The 23,989-nt window shown below is 32.6% G+C and overlaps 9 non-coding genes across 9 annotated transcripts; all 9 read right to left on the reverse strand.

The window, feature by feature from the left end:
- Positions 1 to 7,093: 7,093 nt before the first annotated feature.
- TRNAK-CUU (transfer RNA lysine (anticodon CUU)) lies at positions 7,094 to 7,166 on the reverse strand. The gene has a single exon. It is a non-coding gene; the product is annotated as a tRNA-Lys (tRNA).
- A 1,727-nt stretch (positions 7,167 to 8,893) lies between these two features.
- TRNAK-CUU (transfer RNA lysine (anticodon CUU)) lies at positions 8,894 to 8,966 on the reverse strand. The gene has a single exon. It is a non-coding gene; the product is annotated as a tRNA-Lys (tRNA).
- Positions 8,967 to 10,691: 1,725 nt separating this feature from the next.
- On the reverse strand, positions 10,692 to 10,764 carry TRNAK-CUU (transfer RNA lysine (anticodon CUU)). Its single transcript has one exon. It is a non-coding gene; the product is annotated as a tRNA-Lys (tRNA).
- A 1,724-nt stretch (positions 10,765 to 12,488) lies between these two features.
- On the reverse strand, positions 12,489 to 12,561 carry TRNAK-CUU (transfer RNA lysine (anticodon CUU)). The gene has a single exon. It is a non-coding gene; the product is annotated as a tRNA-Lys (tRNA).
- Positions 12,562 to 14,287: 1,726 nt separating this feature from the next.
- TRNAK-CUU (transfer RNA lysine (anticodon CUU)) lies at positions 14,288 to 14,360 on the reverse strand. The gene has a single exon. It is a non-coding gene; the product is annotated as a tRNA-Lys (tRNA).
- A 1,731-nt stretch (positions 14,361 to 16,091) lies between these two features.
- TRNAK-CUU (transfer RNA lysine (anticodon CUU)) lies at positions 16,092 to 16,164 on the reverse strand. The gene has a single exon. It is a non-coding gene; the product is annotated as a tRNA-Lys (tRNA).
- A 3,524-nt stretch (positions 16,165 to 19,688) lies between these two features.
- TRNAK-CUU (transfer RNA lysine (anticodon CUU)) lies at positions 19,689 to 19,761 on the reverse strand. The gene has a single exon. It is a non-coding gene; the product is annotated as a tRNA-Lys (tRNA).
- Positions 19,762 to 21,487: 1,726 nt separating this feature from the next.
- Positions 21,488 to 21,560, reverse strand: TRNAK-CUU (transfer RNA lysine (anticodon CUU)). The gene has a single exon. It is a non-coding gene; the product is annotated as a tRNA-Lys (tRNA).
- A 1,306-nt stretch (positions 21,561 to 22,866) lies between these two features.
- Positions 22,867 to 22,939, reverse strand: TRNAK-CUU (transfer RNA lysine (anticodon CUU)). Its single transcript has one exon. It is a non-coding gene; the product is annotated as a tRNA-Lys (tRNA).
- Positions 22,940 to 23,989: the final 1,050 nt, after the last annotated feature.

The following is a 23,989-nucleotide window of genomic DNA, read 5'->3' on the forward strand; positions in this document are numbered from 1 at the left end:
AAATCACATGCATAATTTGTCCTTTCTCTGGCCTAGGACAGCCCCCACAGCAAGGTCACTTGCATCACACATTATTTCGAAAGGCAATTACCCTCGGGGCGATAACACAGGGTGCACGATCAACTCCTCTTTAAAGTTTCGAAAGCTACCATGCAGTTTTTTATCAAATTAAATTGCTTGTCTTTGACTACAAATCATCCAACGGTTTGCGACTTTTGAGAAGTCTCTGATAAACCTCGATAAAAACCTGCATGACCCAAAAAACTCCTCACCCTTTTTTTTCATTCACAGAGTGGAAGGTTAGCTATCACCTCCACTTTGGCTTTATCCACTCTATTCCTTTGTGGAAATTTTGGTCCTAGCACAATTCCTTTCCTTCGCACCATGAAATGACATTTCTCCCAATTGAGAATAAGGTTAGTTTCCTGACATCTTTGCAAAACAAGACAATTAGCTAACAATTATCAAAAGAAGAACCAACACAGAAAATCATCCATAAACACCTCCATACTTTTCAAGCATGTCGAGAAAGATGATGTCATACACCTCTGAAAAGTAGCTGGGGCATTGCACCCCAATGGCATCCGTCTGTAAGCGAAATACCATAAGGACTGTAAATGCCGTCTTTTCCCTGATCTTCCGGGCTACAGCAATTTGGTTGTATCCCGAATATCCATCCAGAAGCAATAATACTCATGACCTGCAAGTCTTTCTAACATTTGATCAATAAACGGGAGAGGAAAATGGTCCTTTCTTGTTGCAGTGTTCAGTCTTCTGTAATCGATGCATACTCTCGCCACCCTGTCACTGTGCGGGTTGGGATCAATTCATTCTTTTCATTTAGAATTACTGTGGTTCCTCCTTTCTTGGGTACCACATGCACTGGACTCACCCACGAGCTGTCAGAAATTGGGATAAAATTCATTCCCGAATCTAACAACTTTACAACCTCTTTCCTTACCACTTCTTTCATTGCTGGGTTTAACCTCCTCTGTGTTGCACTAACCGGCGGTTTCTGATTATCCTCCATCAGTATCTTATGCATGCATACTGTGGGGCTAATACCTTTTTAAATCCTCAATAGTCCACCCAATAGCACTCTTATGCTTCTTTAGTACCTGTATTAACTTTTCCTCATCTATGGCATTTAGCTCAGAACTGATAATAGCAGGATAATTGTCCCAGATCCTAGAAAGACATATTTAAGATTACCACCCGGCAATTGTTTTAATTCAAAATTTATACCTGGTTTACTTACCTTTTCATTTTCTAATTTTGGTGAAGATCTCAGGTCCTCCCACCGACGTGGTTTGGATTTCATCCAAAGAGGTTGTGTATCCAGCATGGCAAGCACTTCTTTCTTTTCATTCACATCATCTCTTCAATCTCTCTGACTGACAGACTCAGAACTCTTTCCAATGGTAATTCAGGAAACTTTCTTTGCATTGTGCTAGTCACTATTTGATCAATTACTTCAACAGAGTGGTTTGTACACATTTCCTCTTTATGTTTCATAGTATCCCGGACATCAATCTGAGCTCTTCATCATATACCTTTAGGGTCAAGGTACCTCCCTCAATGTCTATCATGCATCTACCTGTTTCTAAGAACGGTCTTCCCAGAATCAGAGGTATCTCTTCATCTTCTGGCATTTCCAAAATTACAAAATCAACAGGAAAAACAAATTTATCAACTTTGACCAGAACATCCTCAACCACCCCAAAAGGTCTCTTCACTGAGTGGTCAGCAAATTGAAGTGTCATTCTGGTATCCTGAACATTGCCAATTCCCAGCTTCCTGTAAATAGACAAAGGCATAAGGCTAACACTAGCCCCCAAATCAATCAACGCCCTTTTAAAAGACCTATCTCCAATGGTACACGGGATGGTCACAGACCCTCTATCTGGCTTCTTTACTGGAATCTTCATACCCTGCAAAATAGCACTACAAGTTTCAGTTAATATAACAGGTCAGTGTCAGTGGTGCGCTTCTTGGAGATGATGTCTTTCATGAACTTCGCATAGATAGGCATCTGCTCGAGTGCCTCAGAGAATGGAATATTGATTTCTAATTTCTTGAACAATTCCATGAATTTCTGAAAATTTTTCTCATCTTGCTTCTTCTTTTTGTTTCTTTGTGGGAAAGGAAGCTTAATGATGGGTTTTGGTTCAGGTAGCTTTTCTTGTACCACCGGCATTTCACACTTTCTTCCTCAGGTGGTGTCTTATTCTCTAAGATTTCCAGGTCCACTTCACACAATGTATCTTCTTCCTCATCCTTCTTCTTAAGATCTTCAACAGATTTTCCGCTTCTTGTTGTTACCGCACTCACATTATTGTGCTCCCTTGGATTTGTCACTGTTGCACTAGGTAATGCGCCTGGTATTTGGGAATTTGTTATCTGTTGTGCTATCTGACCAATTGAATCTCCAGATTTTTAATTGATGCATTGGTGCTTTTCTGATTATTCCTGGTTTCCTCCTGAAATTGCATATTATGAGTTGCCATCTTCTCTATAGCATCTCCCAATCCGCTTTCTTCGGTACCTGTTGCTGATAAGTTGCTGTTGGTACGGTGGTTGTTGTTGTGGAGGTCCTTGAATATTACCCTGCTGATCTTTCCAAGAGAAATTAGGATGATTTTTCCACCCCGGATTATAAGTATTTGAGTAGGGATTATTCTGCCTCAGGTAATTTATAGCTTGCACTTGTTCTGCGGTTGCAACACAATGCATGGTAAAGTGTGGTCCACTACAAATCTCACAAATCATGGTCGGAACCGGTTGCACTTGAGCAACAGTCTGGGTACCTATATTCATAGCTTTCAATCTTCTTTCAACCTCAGCTGCAATTTGGTCTTCCATTTTCACTACCTGATTTGCTAATTTCAAGTCAATTTTCCCTCCGGCTGATTCACAGTGCGGTCATATAATTCCAAATGCTCATTTGCTGCAATAGCTTCGATGATCTTTTTGATACCGGTTGCTGTTGAAAATTAGATGAGCCACCAGCAGCTGTATCAATGAGTTGCTTAGTTTTCATTTTCAGCCCGTTTACAAAATTCTGCATTTGTTCAGTTTCATCCAAATTATGTGTAGGACATGCAACTAAACATCTCTTGAATCTTTTGTATGCATCTCCAAGGGTCTCTCCGTCTTTCTGTTTAAAATTCACAATGTCATACCTCTTACGGATATACACAGAAGCAGGAAAATACTCGTTCAAGAATGTTGTTTCCATTTGTTGCCAAGTAGTAATGCTTCCTGCGGGTAGGGAATAGAACCATTCCTCAGCGTCCTCAGATAAGGTGAATGGGAACATGACCAATCTCTTTGCCTCTTCAGAATGCCCATCAATTTTTAATGATGTGGTCATAGTCAGAAACCTCTGCAGATGCTTGTTTGCATCCTCATTGATTTTTCCTGCAAAAGGTTTACTTTCTAACTGGCGGATGGTTGAGGGATGTAACTGGAAGTGAGCAACATTAACAGGTTGGTTAACAATGGTCAACCGCACTGCTGGGTTATTCTGTCTGCCATAATCACCTAAAAGTCTCTCCGCTGGAGGTGGGTCTGCAGCCATGTTTTCGGTGTCTGGATGTGAAGCTGTGTCTGATTCAGATTTTTCGGAGTGAATAGAAACTGGAGTGACAGGTGTGGCCGGTTCTTCGGTGTCAGAGTTGGCCAGTTCTTTCTTCTAGCTTCTCTGAGCTTTTTGCGCAGTGTTCTCTCTGGTTCTGCGTCAAAATGAAAATGAGCTGAGGCCTTACCTCGCATACACAGATTAGAAGAAGTTAGTTATTATAATAATAAAAATAAAAATTAACAATAAATAAAATTTTGGATGCAGAGCAACAAAATTCTAATTGAAAATAAATAATAAACTCTACTATCTTTGGCAGTCCCCGGCAACGGCGCCAAAACTTGATGTGAAAATAGCAAGTGTACTATTTTTCTCACTGTAGTAATAAAAGGGACATTCCCCGTTTGTCGATCTCAAGGACTGCTTGACGATACAGAGTTTATAGATTGTTTCAATTAGACAAAAGCCTTTGGTTTTTGTGTTGTGGTGTAATTATACTACCAATTGCAAATAAATAAAACAAGTAAAAAGGTTGAACGAGATACAAATGAGAGAAGATTGCTAGGGTTCGGTGAATGAAACTTCTTGTAACAGATATAATTTATGACGGCGTAGAGCTATTCCTGTCAAATTAATTCCGGTCCTCAAGGGTATCTATTCCTAAGTCCTTAGTAATAGACCTTTGATTATGTAACCTAATTACTATGTCCATAAACAATTAGGTTCATACTCAAGCATTCACATATCAAGAATTACCGGTCAGATAGAAAATCCCTAGTCCTAGGTTATTTTTACTATCCAAAGTTCTTATCCAGGTCAATGAATAATTGCGGTCCAGCTTACACTATTCATAATAATCATCATTCGTTGGTCCGACGAATAACGCATAAAGAACGGCGATAAGAACAAATTAATGGAAAAGAAGAAATAAGCAATACTTTCATAAACATCAATACTGTCACATTCAGAATCAGGGTCACCCCCCTAGCAATGGGGGGTTTAGCTACTCATAAGAAAAGTAAAAACAAAGATTAATATTGTTGTCATTACAGAATTTCGTGAGGAATCAATCTTCAATAGTCGGAAAACTCTTGAACATATGAATCCCTTGATCTTCCTTGAGTCTCCAGCTCTCAAAACGCGTATATTTTCTCTCCCTGGTGTCCAACCCCCGGAAAATCGTGGTCTGGCCTCTTAATAGCTATTCAGTTGGATTTTTCCTGAATTTGTGCTCCATACGCGTACTGCGCTGTCCCATACGCGTACTGCCTAGTAGGAAACGCGTATTGAACGTAACACAGCATCTGGTACGCGTATTGCCCAGCCTGTTACGCGTATTGCCCAAGTTGGTACGCGTATTGCCCAGGCTGGTACGCGTATCACCAGAAGCTTGTATTTTGGCTGAATTTTCCTTCCCTCTGGTCATTTACGTATGGTACGCGTACTGGGAAGGTCCATACGCGTATCATATAAGGTCATACGCGTATGGACAGCAGGTTCTCCAAAATTGACTTTTTCTTCCGTTTTCTTGCTCGGGCTCGATTTCTCATCTGACGTTTGATCCCCTGAGCTTCCAAACTAGCTTTTTACCTGCTGACATACCAAAAAGTGTAAAATATCCTCAAGAAACTCATCAGTAACAACACACTTAATATCATAGAATTGAGCTTATTTCTAACTAAAAATGCTTCAGTTTACACAGTTTACCTGATTTATTTACGGTTAAATAGTGGAATGTCTAGCATAAATGGTGACTGATCATCTACCAACTGAGCTAGACGGGCAATACGGGCGCGGCTTGAAAGACTAATATTTGAAATTATAAATCTAGTAATTTATTATTATTACTAATTGTATTATTTTTAATTTGAATGCTCATCTTTTTATTTTTCAAATTTCGAAAGATTTAAATAACATGTGGTTATAATTTTAATTAGAAGTGTGTTGAACATTTCCTTAAATAGAAATTAGTTAATAAAATTTTGTGTGTACAATTCATATGTTGAAATACACGTATTAATATGAAAATTCAAAATTCCGACTCTCAAAGTTTCAAAGTTTAAGTTTCATATAGTTTTTATGATATAACCTTTACGGAATTTTATCTTAAGATTTTTTTTTTCTAACTATATCATGAGAGATCACAATGATTTTTGTAAGTCATAGTAGATAAATACACTGGAGGGATACTCGAATAAAATTCCGTACCTTCATCAGATCGGGCTTTGAAAAGTACCTTATACCCAAGAAATTGTCTTTATGCAATACTGAAGAATCAAAACATGTAACTCATGCAAAAAAAATTATCCGATGGTGACACCAAGGTATTTAATATCTCATCCATATAGGCTTCAATAAATTTTTCATATGACCCTTACTTAAGTTTCATAGCATGAGTCGCTATAAGATCATAAATGTAATTATGACCACGAAAGACTTGTCAAGCCTAAAAAAATTGAAATAAACTACATCGCAACTCTCTCGATCCTATCTTGACAAGTTACTGGTAGAATCATATTCAAACCTAATTAGAATGTTAAGCATCATTAGATAACTAAAAGTTATCCATCTAACAAGACCGCTGAATTAATTAAATGATCCTATGAGACAGTTGATGGATTTGTAACTGGAATAAATTCAAGAGTGTTGAGTACAACGGGAGGTCACCCTTGTCATCAAATCAAATAGTCGTTGGTAACGCCTCCAAGAAACTTTTGATCACATGAACGATTAGACCCATAAACATAAGCTCCACAAGAATAGTTTTAATTGAAGAAAGTTCTAGTACTAAAGAATCTTTATATTGGTCAGTTCGAGAGTTGTGCTTGGTCACAACTAACACGATGATGGAGACCTCCACATCCCACTCTTGAATATCTTCTAACATATGTACCGTGTGGTAAGAATAATTATCATAATGCTTAGGGTCTTAAATATGTAAAACATCACTATAAAATTAGTACTACAAATGAGTACATACTTTTAAAGTTAACCCTCATACTTACAATTTAAATAGATTTAATCGTTAGAGTGTTTGAATGTGCACCTTCACCCAGCATCTTCCGATCTTCAGAAATAACGAAAAACATGAATTCTTCGATTGATCAATCACACCCACCATTACTCGGCGATAATGGTCCATGAAAGACAAAAAAAAAATCCAGCGATAGACATCATTGGAAATATTTCATTCAAGAGATCATTTATTCTTGCAAGCATGACGACGATTATTGTCTAATCAATTATTTACTTTAAAAACATCGTAAGTTTTCTTTGAATTATTAATTTTTTTCTTTGGAGAAAAATATTGTATTAAATTTTACGAGAATACCTTTTCTCATCTTCATACATAAATATATGTAATTGAAGTTATTAATGCATGAAAACATTTATGGTAGCAAACAAGAAAATTTCCATTTTTTCAGCAATTACTTATTTTAAATGAAATATAGTAAATTTTATGTGAGTTATTTGCTATTTTGTTTTTAAAATGTATTGTATGTAATGTACTAACGCCCACCGTGGGGCTCGAACCCACGACCACAAGGTTAAGAGCCTTGCGCTCTACCAACTGAGCTAGACGGGCAATACGGGCGCGGCTTGAAAGACTAATATTTGAAATTATAATTCTAGTAATTTATTATTATTACTAATTGTATTATTTCTAATTTGAATGCTCATCTTTTTATTTTTCAAATTTCGAAAGATTTAAATAACATGCGGTTATAATTTTAATTAGAAGTGTGTTGAACATTTCCTTAAATAGAAATTAGTTAATAAAATTTTGTGTGTACAATTCATATGTTGAAATACACGTATAAATATGAAAATTCAAAATTCCGACTCTCAAAGTTTCAAAGTTTAAGTTTCATATAGTTTTTATGATATAACCTTTACGGAATTTTATCTTAAGAATTTTTTTTTCTAACTATATCATGAGAGTTCACAATGATTTTTGTAAGTCATAGTCGATAAATACACTGGAGGGATACTCGAATAAAATTCCGTACCTTCATCAGATCGGGCTTTGAAAAGTACCTTATACCCAAGAAATTGTCTTTATGCAATACTGAAGAATCAAAACATGTAACTCATGCAAAAAAAGTTATCCGATGGTGACACCAAGGTATTTAATATCTCATCCATATAGGCTTCAATAAATTTTTCATATGACCCTTACTTAAGTTTCATAGCATGAGTCGTTATAAGATCATAAATGTAATTATGACCACGAAAGACTTGTCAAGCCTAAAAAAATTGAAATAAACTACATCGCAACTCTGTCGATCCTATCTTGACAAGTTACTGGTAGAATCATATTCAAACCTTAGAATGTTAAGCATCATTAGATAACTAAAAGTTATCCATCTAACAAGACCGCTGAATTAATTAAATGATCCTATGAGAAAGTTGATGGATTTGTAACTGGAATAAAATTCAAGAGTGTTGAGTACAACGGGAGGTCACCCTTGTCATCAAGTCAAATAATCGTTGGTAACGCCTCCAAGAAACTTTTGATCACATGAACGATTATACCCATAAACATAAGCTCCACAAGAATAGTTTTAATTGAAGAAAGTTCTAGTACTAAAGAATCTTTATATTGGTCAGTTCGAGAGTTCTGCTTGGTCACAACTAACACGATGATGGAGACCTCTACATCCCACTCTTAAATATCATCTAACATATGTACCGTGTGGTAAGAATAATTATCATAATGCTTAGGGTATTAAATATGTAAAACATCACTATAAAATTAATACTACAAATGTGTACATACTTTTAAAAGTTAACCCTCATACTTACAATTTAAATTGATTTAATCGTCAGAGTGTTTGAATGTGCACCCTCACCCAGCATCTTCCGATCTTCAGAAATAACGAAAAACATGAATTCTTCGATTGATCAATCACACCCACCATTACTCGGCGATAATGGTCCATGAGAGACAAAAAAAAATCCAGCGATAGACATCATTGGAAATATTTCATTCAAGAGATCATTTATTCTTGCAAGCATGACGACGATTATTGTCTAATCAATTATTTACTTTAAAAACATCGTAAGTTTTCTTTGAATTATTAATTTTTTTCTTTGGAGAAAAATATTGTATTAAATTTCACGAGAATACCTTTTCTCATCTTCATACATAAAAATATGTAACTGAAGTTATTAATGCATGAAAACATTTATGGTAGCAAACAAGAAAATTTCCATTTTTTCAACAATTACTTATTTTAAATGAAATATAGTAAATTTTATGTGAGTTATTTGCTATTTTATTTTTAAAATGTATTGTATGTAATGTACTAACGCCCACCGTGGGGCTCGAACCCACGACCACAAGGTTAAGAGCCTTGCGCTCTACCAACTGAGCTAGACGGGCAATACGGGCGCGGCTTGAAAGACTAATATTTGAAATTATAATTCTAGTAATTTATTATTATTACTAATTGTATTATTTCTAATTTGAATGCTCATCTTTTTATTTTTCAAATTTCGAAAGATTTAAATAACATGCGGTTATAATTTTAATTAGAAGTGTGTTGAACATTTCCTTAAATAGAAATTTGTTAATAAAATTTTGTGTGTACAGTTCATATGTTGAAATACACGTATTAATATGAAAATTCAAAATTCCGACTCTCAAAGTTTCTAAGTTTAAGTTTCATATAGTTTTTATAATATAACCTTTACGGAATTTTATCTTAAGAATTTTTTTTTCTAACTATATCATGAGAGATCACAATGATTTTTGTAAGTCATAGTAGATAAATACACTGGAGGGATACTCGAATAAAGATCCGTACCTTCATCAGATCGGGCTTTGAAAAGTACCTTATACCCAAGAAATTGTCTTTATGCAATACTGAAGAATCAAAACATGTAACTCATGCAAAATAAATTATCCGATGGTGACACCAAGGTATTTAATATCTCATCCACATAGGCTTCAATAAATTTTTCATATGACCCTTACTTAAGTTTCATAGCATGGGTTGCTATAAGATCATAAATGTAATTATGACCACGAAAGACTTGTCAAGCCTAAAAAAATTGAAATAAACTACATCGCAACTCTCTCGATCCTATCTTGACAAGTTACTGGTAGAATCATATTCAAACCTTAGAATGTTAAGCATCATTAGATAACTAAAAGTTATCCATCTAACAAGACCGCTGAATTAATTAAATGATCCTATGAGAAAGTTGATGGATTTGTAACTGGAATAAAATTCAAGAGTGTTGAGTACAACGGGAGGTCACCCTTGTCATCAAGTCAAATAATCGTTGGTAACGCCTCCAAGAAACTTTTGATCACATGAACGATTATACCCATAAACATAAGCTCCACAAGAATAGTTTTAATTGAAGAAAGTTCTAGTACTAAAGAATCTTTATATTGGTCAGTTCGAGAGTTCTGCTTGGTCACAACTAACACGATGATGGAGACCTCTACATCCCACTCTTAAATATCATCTAACATATGTACCGTGTGGTAAGAATAATTATCATAATGCTTAGGGTATTAAATATGTAAAACATCACTATAAAATTAATACTACAAATGTGTACATACTTTTAAAGTTAACCCTCATACTTACAATTTAAATTGATTTAATCGTCAGAGTGTTTGAATGTGCACCCTCACCCAGCATCTTCCGATCTTCAGAAATAACGAAAAACATGAATTCTTCGATTGATCAATCACACCCACCATTACTCGGCGATAATGGTCCATGAGAGACAAAAAAAAATCCAGCGATAGACATCATTGGAAATATTTCATTCAAGAGATCATTTATTCTTGCAAGCATGACGACGATTATTGTCTAATCAATTATTTACTTTAAAAACATCGTAAGTTTTCTTTGAATTATTAATTTTTTTCTTTGGAGAAAAATATTGTATTAAATTTCACGAGAATACCTTTTCTCATCTTCATACATAAAAATATGTAACTGAAGTTATTAATGCATGAAAACATTTATGGTAGCAAACAAGAAAATTTCCATTTTTTCAACAATTACTTATTTTAAATGAAATATAGTAAATTTTATGTGAGTTATTTGCTATTTTATTTTTAAATGTATTGTATGTAATGTACTAACGCCCACCGTGGGGCTCGAACCCACGACCACAAGGTTAAGAGCCTTGCGCTCTACCAACTGAGCTAGACGGGCAATACGGGCGCGGCTTGAAAGACTAATATTTGAAATTATAATTCTAGTAATTTATTATTATTACTAATTGTATTATTTCTAATTTGAATGCTCATCTTTTTATTTTTCAAATTTCGAAAGATTTAAATAACATGCGGTTATAATTTTAATTAGAAGTGTGTTGAACATTTCCTTAAATAGAAATTTGTTAATAAAATTTTGTGTGTACAGTTCATATGTTGAAATACACGTATTAATATGAAAATTCAAAATTCCGACTCTCAAAGTTTCTAAGTTTAAGTTTCATATAGTTTTTATAATATAACCTTTACGGAATTTTATCTTAAGAATTTTTTTTTCTAACTATATCATGAGAGATCACAATGATTTTTGTAAGTCATAGTAGATAAATACACTGGAGGGATACTCGAATAAAGATCCGTACCTTCATCAGATCGGGCTTTGAAAAGTACCTTATACCCAAGAAATTGTCTTTATGCAATACTGAAGAATCAAAACATGTAACTCATGCAAAATAAATTATCCGATGGTGACACCAAGGTATTTAATATCTCATCCACATAGGCTTCAATAAATTTTTCATATGACCCTTACTTAAGTTTCATAGCATGGGTTGCTATAAGATCATAAATGTAATTATGACCACGAAAGACTTGTCAAGCCTAAAAAATTGAAATAAACTACATCGCAACTCTCTCGATCCTATCTTGACAAGTTACTGGTAGAATCATATTCAAACCTTAGAATGTTAAGCATCATTAGATAACTAAAAGTTATCCATCTAACAAGACCGCTGAATTAATTAAATGATCCTATGAGACAGTTGATGGATTTGTAACTGGAATAAAATTCAAGAGTGTTGAGTACAACGGAAGGTCACCCTTGTCATCAAATCAAATAGTCGTTGGTAACGCCTCCAAGAAACTTTTGATCACATGAACGATTAGACCCATAAACATAAGCTCCACTAGAATAGTTTTAATTGAAGAAAGTTCTAGTACTAAAGAATCTTTATATTGGTCAGTTCGAGAGTTGTGCTTGGTCACAACTAACACGATGATGGAGACCTCCACATCCCACTCTTAAATATCATCTAACATATGTATCGTGTGGTAAGAATAATTATCATAATGCTTAGGGTATTAAATATGTAAAACATCACTATAAAATTAATACTACAAATGAGTACATAATTTTTAAAGTTAACCCTCATACTTACAATTTAAATTGATTTAATCGTCAGAGTGTTTGAATGTGCACCCTCACCCAGCATCTTCCGATCTTCAGAAATAACGAAAAACATGAATTCTTCGATTGATCAATCACACCCACCATTACTCGGCGATAATGGTCCATGAAAGACAAAAAAAATTCAGCGATAGACATCATTGGAAATATTTCATTCAAGAGATCATTTATTCTTGCAAGCATGACGACGATTATTGTCTAATCAATTATTTACTCTAAAAACATCGTAAGTTTTCTTTGAATTATTAATTTTTTTCTTTGGAGAAAAATATTGTATTAAATTTCACGAGAATACCTTTTCTCATCTTCATACATAAAAATATGTAATTGAAGTTATTAATGCATGAAAACATTTATGGTAGCAAACAAGAAATTTCCATTTTTTCAGCAATTACTTATTTTAAATGAAATATAGTAAATTTTATGTGAGTTATTTGCTATTTTATTTTTAAAATGTATTGTATGTAATGTACTAACGCCCACCGTGGGGCTCGAACCCACGACCACAAGGTTAAGAGCCTTGCGCTCTACCAACTGAGCTAGACGGGCAATACGGGCGCGGCTTGAAAGACTAATATTTGAAATTATAATTCTAGTAATTTATTATTATTACTAATTGTATTATTTCTAATTTGAATGCTCATCTTTTTATTTTTCAAATTTCGAAAGATTTAAATAACATGCGGTTATAATTTTAATTAGAAGTGTGTTGAACATTTCCTTAAATAGAAATTTGTTAATAAAATTTTGTGTGTACAGTTCATATGTTGAAATACACGTATTAATATGAAAATTCAAAATTCCGACTCTCAAAGTTTCTAAGTTTAAGTTTCATATAGTTTTTATAATATAACCTTTACGGAATTTTATCTTAAGAATTTTTTTTTCTAACTATATCATGAGAGATCACAATGATTTTTGTAAGTCATAGTAGATAAATACACTGGAGGGATACTCGAATAAAGATCCGTACCTTCATCAGATCGGGCTTTGAAAAGTACCTTATACCCAAGAAATTGTCTTTATGCAATACTGAAGAATCAAAACATGTAACTCATGCAAAATAAATTATCCGATGGTGACACCAAGGTATTTAATATCTCATCCACATAGGCTTCAATAAATTTTTCATATGACCCTTACTTAAGTTTCATAGCATGGGTTGCTATAAGATCATAAATGTAATTATGACCACGAAAGACTTGTCAAGCCTAAAAAAATTGAAATAAACTACATCGCAACTCTCTCGATCCTATCTTGACAAGTTACTGGTAGAATCATATTCAAACCTTAGAATGTTAAGCATCATTAGATAACTAAAAGTTATCCATATAACAAGACCGCTGAATTAATTAAATGATCCTATGAGACAGTTGATGGATTTTAACTGGAATAAAATTCAAGAGTGTTGAGTACAACGGAAGGTCACCCTTGTCATCAAATCAAATAGTCGTTGGTAACGCCTCCAAGAAACTTTTGATCACATGAACGATTAGACCCATAAACATAAGCTCCACTAGAATAGTTTTAATTGAAGAAAGTTCTAGTACTAAAGAATCTTTATATTGGTCAGTTCGAGAGTTGTGCTTGGTCACAACTAACACGATGATGGAGACCTCCACATCCCACTCTTAAATATCATCTAACATATGTATCGTGTGGTAAGAATAATTATCATAATGCTTAGGGTATTAAATATGTAAAACATCACTATAAAATTAATACTACAAATGAGTACATACTTTTTAAAGTTAACCCTCATACTTACAATTTAAATTGATTTAATCGTCAGAGTGTTTGAATGTGCACCCTCACCCAGCATCTTCCGATCTTCAGAAATAACGAAAAACATGAATTCTTCGATTGATCAATCACACCCACCATTACTCGGCGATAATGGTCCATGAAAGACAAAAAAAAATCCAGCGATAGACATCATTGGAAATATTTCATTCAAGAGATCATTTATTCTTGCAAGCATGACGATGATTATTGTCTAATCAATTATTTACTCTAAAAACATCGTAAGTTTTCTTTGAATTATTAATTTTTTTCTTTGGAGAAAAATATTGTATTAAATTTCACGAGAATACCTTTTCTCATCTTCATACATAAAAATATGTAATTGAAGTTATTAATGCATGAAAACATTTATGGTAGCAAACAAGAAAATTTCCATTTTTTCAACAATTACTTATTTTAAATGAAATATAGTAAATTTTATGTGAGTTATTTGCTATTTTGTTTTTAAAATGTATTGTATCTAATGTACTAACGCCCACCGTGGGGCTCGAACCCACGACCACAAGGTTAAGAGCCTTGCGCTCTACCAACTGAGCTAGACGGGCAATACGGGCGCGGCTTGAAAGACTAATATTTGAAATTATAATTCTAGTAATTTATTATTATTACTAATTGTATTATTTTTAATTTGAATGCTCATCTTTTTATTTTTCAAATTTCGAAAGATTTAAATAACATGTGGTTATAGTTTTAATTAGAAGTGAGTTGAACATTTCCTTAAATAGAAATTAGTTAATAAAATTTTGTGTGTACAATTCATATGTTGAAATACACGTATTAATATGAAAATTCAAAATTCCGACTCTCAAAGTTTCAAAGTTTAAGTTTCATATAGTTTTTATGATATAACCTTTACGGAATTTTATCTTAAGAATTTTTTTTTCTAACTATATCATGAGAGATCACAATGATTTTTGTAAGTCATAGTAGATAAATACACTGGAGGGATACTCGAATAAAATTCCGTACCTTCATCAGATCGGGCTTTGAAAAGTACCTTATACCCAAGAAATTGTCTTTATGCAATACTGAAGAATCAAAACATGTAACTCATGCAAAAAAAATTATCCGATGGTGACACCAAGGTATTTAATATCTCATCCATATAGGCTTCAATAAATTTTTCATATGACCCTTACTTAAGTTTCATAGCATGAGTCACTATAAGATCATAAATGTAATTATGACCACGAAAGACTTGTCAAGCCTAAAAAAATTGAAATAAACTACATCGCAACTCTCTCGATCCTATCTTGACAAGTTACTGGTAGAATCATATTCAAACCTAATTAGAATGTTAAGCATCATTAGATAACTAAAAGTTATCCATCTAACAAGACCGCTGAATTAATTAAATGATCCTATGAGACAGTTGATGGATTTGTAACTGGAATAAAATTCAAGAGTGTTGAGTACAACGGGAGGTCACCCTTGTCATCAAATCAAATAGTCGTTGGTAACGCCTCCAAGAAACTTTTGATCACATGAACGATTAGACCCATAAACATAAGCTCCACAAGAATAGTTTTAATTGAAGAAAGTTCTAGTACTAAAGAATCTTTATATTGGTCAGTTCGAGAGTTGTGCTTGGTCACAACTAACACGATGATTGGAACCTCCACATCCCACTCTTGAATATCTTCTAACATATGTACCGTGTGGTAAGAATAATTATCATAATGCTTAGGGTCTTAAATATGTAAAACATCACTATAAAATTAGTACTACAAATGAGTACATACTTTTTAAAGTTAACCCTCATACTTACAATTTAAATAGATTTAATCGTTAGAGTGTTTGAATGTGCACCTTCACCCAGCATCTTCCGATCTTCAGAAATAACGAAAAACATGAATTCTTCGATTGATCAATCACACCCACCATTACTCGGCGATAATGGTCCATGAAAGACAAAAAAAAAATCCAGCGATAGACATCATTGGAAATATTTCATTCAAGAGATCATTTATTCTTGCAAGCATGACGACGATTATTGTCTAATCAATTATTTACTTTAAAAACATCGTAAGTTTTCTTTGAATTATTAATTTTTTTCTTTGGAGAAAAATATTGTATTAAATTTCACAAGAATACCTTTTCTCATCTTCATACATAAAAATATGTAATTGAAGTTATTAATGCATGAAAACATTTATGGTAGCAAACAAGAAAATTTCCATTTTTTCAGCAATTACTTATTTTAAATGAAATATAGTAAATTTTATATGAGTTATTTGCTATTTTGTTTTTAAAATGTATTGTATGTAATGTACTAACGCCCACCGTGGGGCTCGAACCCACGACCACAAGGTTAAGAGCCTTGCGCTCTACCAACTGAGCTAGACGGGCAATACGGGCGCGGCTTGAAAGACTAATATTTGAAATTATAATTCTAGTAATTTATTATTATTACTAATTGTATTATTTCTAATTTTAATGCTCATCTTTTTATTTTTCAAATTTCGAAAGATTTAAATAACATGCGGTTATAATTTTAATTAGAAGTGTGTTGAACATTCCCTTAAATAGAAATTAGTTAATAAAATTTTGTGTGTACAATTCATATGTTGAAATACACGTATAAATATGAAAATTCAAAATTCCGACTCTCAAAGTTTCAAAGTTTAAGTTTCATATAGTTTTTATGATATAACCTTTACGGAATTTTATCTTAAGAATTTTTTTTCTAACTATATCATGAGAGTTCACAATGATTTTTGTAAGTCATAGTCGATAAATACACTGGAGGGATACTCGAATAAAATTCCGTACCTTCATCAGATCGGGCTTTGAAAAGTACCTTATACCCAAGAAATTGTCTTTATGCAATACTAAAGAATCAAAACATGTAACTCATGCAAAAAAAGTTATCCGATGGTGACACCAAGGTATTTAATATCTCATCCATATAGGCTTCAATAAATTTTTCATATGACCCTTACTTAAGTTTCATAGCATGAGTCGTTATAAGATCATAAATGTAATTATGACCACGAAAGACTTGTCAAGCCTAAAAAAATTGAAATAAACTACATCGCAACTCTATCGATCCTATCTTGACAAGTTACTGGTAGAATCATATTCAAACCTTAGAATGTTAAGCATCATTAGATAACTAAAAGTTATCCATCTAACAAGACCGCTGAATTAATTAAATGATCCTATGAGAAAGTTGATGGATTTGTAACTGGAATAAAATTCAAGAGTGTTGAGTACAACGGGAGGTCACCCTTGTCATCAAGTCAAATAATCGTTGGTAACGCCTCCAAGAAACTTTTGATCACATGAACGATTATACCCATAAACATAAGCTCCACAAGAATAGTTTTAATTGAAGAAAGTTCTAGTACTAAAGAATCTTTATATTGGTCAGTTCGAGAGTTCTGCTTGGTCACAACTAACACGATGATGGAGACCTCTACATCCCACTCTTAAATATCATCTAACATATGTACCGTGTGGTAAGAATAATTATCATAATGCTTAGGGTCTTAAATATGTAAAACATCACTATAAAATTAGTACTACAAATGAGTACATACTTTTTAAAGTTAACCCTCATACTTACAATTTAAATAGATTTAATCGTCAGAGTGTTTGAATGTGCACCCTCACCTAGCATCTTCCGATCTTCAGAAATAACGAAAAACATGAATTCTTCGATTGATCAATCACACCCACCATTACTCGGCGATAATGGTCCATGAAAGACAAAAAAAATCCAGCGATAGACATCATTGGAAATATTTCATTCAAGAGATCATTTATTCTTGCAAGCATGACGACGATTATTGTCTAATCAATTATTTACTTTAAAAACATCGTAAGTTTTCTTTGAATTATTAATTTTTTTCTTTGGAGAAAAATATTGTATTAAATTTCACGAGAATACCTTTTCTCATCTTCATACATAAAAATATGTAATTGAAGTTATTAATGCATGAAAACATTTATGGTAGCAAACAAGAAAATTTCCATTTTTTCAGCAATTACTTATTTTAAATGAAATATAGTAAATTTTATGTGAGTTATTTGCTATTTTGTTTTTAAAATGTATTGTATGTAATGTACTAACGCCCACCGTGGGGCTCGAACCCACGACCACAAGGTTAAGAGCCTTGCGCTCTACCAACAGAGCTAGACAGGCAATACAGGCGTGGCTTGAAAGACTAATATTTGAAATTATAATTCTAGTAATTTATTATTATTACTAATTGTATTATTTCTAATTTGAATGCTCATCTTTTTATTTTTCAAATTTCGAAAGATTTAAATAACAGGCGGTTATAATTTTAATTAGAAGTGTGTTGAACATTTCCTTAAATAGAAATTAGTTAATAAAATTTTGTGTGTACAATTCATATGTTGAAATACACGTATTAATATGAAAATTCAAAATTCCGACTCTCAAAGTTTCAAAGTTTAAGTTTCATATAGTTTTTATGATATAACCTTTACGGAATTTTATCTTAAGAATTTTTTTTTCTAACTATATCATGAGAGATCACAATGATTTTTGTAAGTCATAGTCGATAAATACAGTGGAGGGATACTCGAATAAAATTCCGTACCTTCATCAGATCGGGCTTTGAAAAGTACCTTATACCCAAGAAATTGTCTTTATGCAATACTGAAGAATCAAAACATGTAACTCATGCAAAAAAAAATATCCGATGGTGACACCAAGGTATTTATATCTCATCCATATAGGCTTCAATAAATTTTTCATATGACCCTTACTTAAGTTTCATAGCATGAGTCGCTATAAGATCATAAATGTAATTATGACCACGAAAGACTTGTCAAGCCTAAAAAAATTGAAATAAACTACATTTCAACTCTCTCGATCCTATCTTGACAAGTTACTGGTAGAATCATATTCAAACCTTAGAATGTTAAGCATCATTAGATAACTAAAAGTTATCCATCTAACAAGACCGCTGAATTAATTAAATGATCCTATGAGACAGTTGATGGATTTGTAACTGGAATAAAATTCAAGAGTGTTGAGTACAACGGGAGGTCACCCTTGTCATCAAATCAAATAGTCGTTGGTAACGCCTCCAAGAAACTTTTGATCACATGAACGATTAGACCCATAAACATAAGCTCCACAAGAATAGTTTTAATTGAAGAAAGTTCTAGTACTAAAGAATCTTTATATTGGTCAGTTCGAGAGTTGTGCTTGGTCACAACTAACACGATGATGGAGACCTCCACATCCCACTCTTAAATATCTTCTAACATATGTACCGTGTGGTAAGAATAATTATCATAATGCTTAGGGTCTTAAATATGTAAAACATCACTATAAAATTAGTACTACAAATGAGTACATACTTTTTAAAGTTAACCCTCATACTTACAATTTAAATAGATTTAATCGTCAGAGTGTTTGAATGTGCACCCTCACCCAGCATCTTCCGATCTTCAGAAATAACGAAAAACATGAATTCTTCAATTGATCAACCACACCCACCATTACTCGGCGATAATGGTCCATGAAAGACAAAAAAAAATCCAGCGATAGACATCATTGGAAATATTTCATTCAAGAGATCATTTATTCTTGCAAGCATGACGACGATTATTGTCTAATCAATTATTTACTTTAAAAACATCGTAAGTTTTCTTTGAATTATTAATTTTTTTCTTTGGAGAAAAATATTGTATTAAATTTCACGAGAATACCTTTTCTCATCTTCATACATAAAAATATGTAATTGAAGTTATTAATGCATGAAAACATTTATGGTAGCAAACAAGAAAATTTCCATTTTTTCAGCAATTACTTATTTTAAATGAAATATAGTAAATTTTATGTGAGTTATTTGCTATTTTGTTTTTAAAATGTATTGTATGTAATGTACTAACGCCCACCGTGGGGCTCGAACCCACGACCACAAGGTTAAGAGCCTTGCGCTCTACCAACTGAGCTAGACGGGCAATACGGGCGCGGCTTGAAAGACTAATATTTGAAATTATAATTCTAGTAATTTATTATTATTACTAATTGTATTATTTCTAATTTGAATGCTCATCTTTTTATTTTTCAAATTTCGAAAGATTTAAATAACATGCGGTTATAATTTTAATTAGAAGTGTGTTGAACATTTCCTTAAATAGAAATTAGTTAATAAAATTTTGTGTGTACAATTCATATGTTGAAATACACGTATTAATATGAAAATTCAAAATTCCGACTCTCAAAGTTTCAAAGTTTAAGTTTCATATAGTTTTTATGATATAACCTTTACGGAATTTTATCTTAAGAATTTTATTTTCTAACTATATCATGAGAGATCACACTGATTTTTGTAAGTCATAGTCGATAAATACAATGGAGGGATACTCGAATAAAATTCCGTACCTTCATCAGATCGGGCTTTGAAAAGTACCTTATATCCAAGAAATTGTCTTTATGCAATACTGAAGAATCAAAACATGTAACTCATGCAAAAAAAATTATCCGATGGTGACACCAAGGTATTTAATATCTCATCCATATAGGCTTCAATAAATTTTTCATATGACCCTTACTTAAGTTTCATAGCATGAGTCGCTATAAGATCATAAATGTAATTATGACCACGAAAGACTTGTCAAGCCTAAAAAAATTGAAATAAACTATATCGCAACTCTCTCGATCCTATCTTGACAAGTTACTGGTAGAATCATATTCAAACCTTAGAATGTTAAGCATCATTAGATAACTAAAAGTTATCCATCTAACAAGACCGCTGAATTAATTAAATGATCCTATGAGAAAGTTGATGGATTTGTAACAGGAATAAAATTCAAGAGTGTTGAGTACAACGGGAGGTCACCCTTGTCATCAAATCAAATAGTCGTTGGTAACGCCTCCAAGAAACTTTTGATCACATGAACGATTAGACCCATAAACATAAGCTCCACAAGAATAGTTTTAATTGAAGAAAGTTCTAGTACTAAAGAATCTTTATATTGGTCAGTTCGAGAGTTGTGCTTGGTCACATCTAACACGATGATGGAGACCTCCACATCCCACTCTTGAATATCTTCTAACATATGTACCGTGTGGTAAGAATAATTATCATAATGCTTAGGGTCTTAAATATGTAAAACATCACTATAAAATTAGTACTACAAATGAGTACATACTTTTTAAAGTTAACCCTCATACTTACAATTTAAATAGATTTAATCGTCATAGTGTTTGAATGTGCACCCTCACCCAGCATCTTCCGATCTTCAGAAATAACGAAAAACATGAATTCTTCGATTGATCAATCACACCCACCATTACTCGGCGATAATGGTCCATGAAAGACAAAAAAAATCCAGCGATAGACATCATTGGAAATATTTCATTCAAGAGATCATTTATTTTTGCAAGCATGACGACGATTATTGTCTAATCAATTATTTACTTTAAAAACATCGTAAGTTTTCTTTGAATTATTAATTTTTTTCTTTGGAGAAAAATATTGTATTAAATTTCACGAGAATACCTTTTCTCATCTTCATACATAAAAATATGTAATTGAAGTTATTAATGCATGAAAACATTTATGGTAGCAAACAAGAAAATTTCCATTTTTTCAGCAATTACTTATTTTAAATGAAATATAGTAAATTTTATGTGAGTTATTTGCTATTTTGTTTTTAAAATGTATTGTATGTAATGTACTAACGCCCACTGTGGGGCTCGAACCCACGACCACAAGGTTAAGAGCCTTGCGCTCTACCAACTGAGCTAGACGGGCAATACGGGCGCGGCTTGAAAGACTAATATTTGAAATTATAATTCTAGTAATTTATTATTATTACTAATTGTATTATTTCTAATTTGAATGCTCATCTTTTTATTTTTCAAATTTCGAAAGATTTAAATAACATGCGGTTATAATTTTAATTAGAAGTGTGTTGAACATTTCCTTAAATAGAAATTAGTTAATAAAATTTTGTGTGTACAATTCATATGTTGAAATACACGTATTAATATGAAAATTCAAAATTCCGACTCTCAAAGTTTCAAAGTTTAAGTTTCATATAGTTTTGATGATTTAACCTTTACGGAATTTTATCTTAAGAATTTTTTTTCTAACTATATCATGAGAAATCACAATGATTTTTGTAAGTCATAGTCGATAAATACACTGGAGGGATACTCGAATAAAATTCCGTACCTTCATCAGATCGGGCTTTGAAAAGTACCTTATACCCAAGAAATTGTCTTTATGCAATACTGAAGAATCAAAACATGTAACTCATGCAAAAAAAGTTATCCGATGGTGACACCAAGGTATTTAATATCTCATCCATATAGGCTTCAATAAATTTTTCATATGACCCTTACTTAAGTTTCATAGCATGAGTCGCTATAAGATCATAAATGTAATTATGACCACGAAAGACTTGTCAAGCCTAAAAAAATTGAAATAAACTGTATCGTGTGGTAAGAATAATTATCATAATGCTTAGGGTCTTAAATATGTAAAACATCACTATAAAATGAATACTACAAATGAGTACATACTTTTTAAAGTTAACCCTCATACTTATAATTTAAATTGATTTAATCGTCCGAGTGTTTGAATGTGCACCCTCACCCAGCATCTTCCGATCTTCAGAAATAACGAAAAACATGAATTCTTCGATTGATCAATCACACCCACCATTACTCAGCGATAATGGTCCAAGAAAGACAAAAAAAAATCCAGCGATAAACTTCATTGGAAATATTTCATTCAAGAGATCATTTATTCTTGCAAGCATGACGACGATTATTGTCTAATCAATTATTTACTTTATAAACATCGTAAGTTTTCTTTGAATTATTAACTTTTTTCTTTGGAGAAAAATATTGTATTAAATTTCACGAGAATACCTTTTTTTATTTTCATACATAAAAATATGTAATTGAAGTTATTAATGCATGAAAACATTTATGGTAGCAAACAAGAAAATTTCCATTTTTTCAACAATTACTTATTTTAAATGAAATATAGTAAATTTTATGTGAGTTATTTGCTATTTTGTTTTTAAAATGTATTGTATGTAATGTACTAACGCCCACCGTGGGGCTCGAACCCACGACCACAAGGTTAAGAGCCTTGCGCTCTACCAACTGAGCTAGACGGGCAATACGGGCGCAGCTTGAAAGACTAATATTTGAAATTATAATTCTAGTAATTTATTATTATTACTAATTGTATTATTTCTAATTTGAATGCTCATCTTTTTATTTTTCAAATTTCGAAAGATTTAAATAACACGCGGTTATAATTTTAATTAGAAATGTGTTGAACATTTCCTTAAATAGAAATTAGTTAATAAAATTTTGTGTGTACAATTCATATGTTGAAATACACGTATTAATATGAAAATTCAAAATTCCGACTCTCAAAGTTTCAAAGTTTAAGTTTCATATAGTTTTTATGATATAACCTTTACGGAATTTTATCTTAAGAATTTTATTTTCTAACTATATCATGAGAGATCATAATGATTTTTGTAAGTCATAGTAGATAAATACACTGGAGGGATACTCGAATAAAATTCCGTACCTTCATCAGATCGGGCTTTGAAAAGTACCTTATACCCAAGAAATTGTCTTTTTGCAATACTGAAGAATCAAAACATGTAACTCATGCAAAAAAAATTATCCGATGGTGACACCAAGGTATTTAATATCTCATCCATATAGGCTTCAATAAATTTTTCATATGACCCTTACTTAAGTTTCATAGCATGAGTCGCTATAAGATCATAAATGTAATTATGACCACGAAAGACTTGTCAAGCCTAAAAAAATTGAAATAAACTACATCGCAACTCTGTCAATCCTATCTTGACAAGTTACTGGTAGAATCATATTCAAACCTTAGAATGTTAAGCATCATTAGATAACTAAAAGTTATCCATCTAACAAGACCGCTGAATTAATTAAATGATCCTATGAGACAGTTGATGGATTTGTAACTGGAATAAAATTTAAGAGTGTTGAGTACAACGGGAGGTGTTCATGGCTTCAGCCCAAAAGTGATAGGGTAACTTCTTAGCATGAATCATAGCTCTGGCTGATTCTTGCAGAGTCCTATTTTTTCTTTCCACCACACCATTTTGCTGGGGAGTGATGGGAGATGAGAACTCCTGATGAATTCCTTCTGAAGAACAAAATTCTGCAAATTTG

The sequence above is a fragment of the Lathyrus oleraceus genome, chromosome 5 (genome assembly GCF_024323335.1).
Source record: "Lathyrus oleraceus cultivar Zhongwan6 chromosome 5, CAAS_Psat_ZW6_1.0, whole genome shotgun sequence".
Classification (NCBI taxonomy): domain Eukaryota; kingdom Viridiplantae; phylum Streptophyta; class Magnoliopsida; order Fabales; family Fabaceae; genus Lathyrus; species Lathyrus oleraceus.